This window comes from Euphorbia lathyris, chromosome 8, assembly GCF_963576675.1.
Source record: "Euphorbia lathyris chromosome 8, ddEupLath1.1, whole genome shotgun sequence".
NCBI lineage: Eukaryota > Viridiplantae > Streptophyta > Magnoliopsida > Malpighiales > Euphorbiaceae > Euphorbia > Euphorbia lathyris.
The window spans coordinates 58,864,116-58,865,069 of NC_088917.1; the positions used below are offsets into that span (position 1 = coordinate 58,864,116).

The 954-nt window shown below is 35.8% G+C and overlaps 1 pseudogene; it reads right to left on the reverse strand.

The window, feature by feature from the left end:
• Positions 1 to 954, reverse strand: LOC136202180 (shikimate O-hydroxycinnamoyltransferase-like; annotated as a pseudogene).

The following is a 954-nucleotide window of genomic DNA, read 5'->3' on the forward strand; positions in this document are numbered from 1 at the left end:
TCATAATCTAAACCGTCCATCTGTTGGAATATAAAGCTTTACTGCTTGGTCATTACACAACTCACGGGCTTTGCACACACAATACCAAATATGTGCAGCTAAGACCTCGTATGTGCTATATGTAATTCCACTCTTGATCTTAGATTTTAGAGTATTGAGCTGATCAAGTGTGATCTTGAATATTTTAGTGGATATGGGTTTGGGTTTGGAATCTAAAATTTGATCGGAAGTGTTCATCATTGTTGGAGAAGGATCATACTCGACATGATGATAAGTAGGGATAGGTGGGACCCGAGCATCAAGCAAGGTTCTATCAATGTACGGGTGGATTAACAATCGGTATACCGCGTGCAATATTAGACCATGAATTGATGAAATGAATTGCAGATATACCATCTACAACCGTATGAAGCACGCTCACTCCGATGCAAACACTCCCGCATTTAAAATGGGTCAACTGTAACAAAAAAAAAAACCAATATTAAATTTCTAAATGGTATAAAAAAGTATATTTAACATTAGAGTAATTAGTACCTGTACAGCAAACAAAGGATAGGAAGAGATATCATCATAAGAATGAAAAGTAGGAACAAGATGGAGCATATCAGAGCAAGGAGTGAAATCACCAAAATGATGAAGAAAGGAACTAGTTTCAGCTTCAATGAACAAAGCTCCATTTCCATTACAATTTATATGTATTCTTCCATTTTCATCTTCGCCTAATCTTCCAGCTGCTGGATAAAAAGGAACAAGAACTTCACTTAGGGCATCTTTAAGAACTTGAGCTTCAAAGAAGTTTGAATTTGAAGTATTGTTTGGTTGCTGCTTATAGAAATAAACAGTAGGAACATGAACTCTTGACACTATAAGATCTAAATCTGAAAGCCATAAATTTCTTTGAGGTGTTTCTTTTGCAGGCCTTATCATGATTCTCTCTTTAACACTGATTTCCAT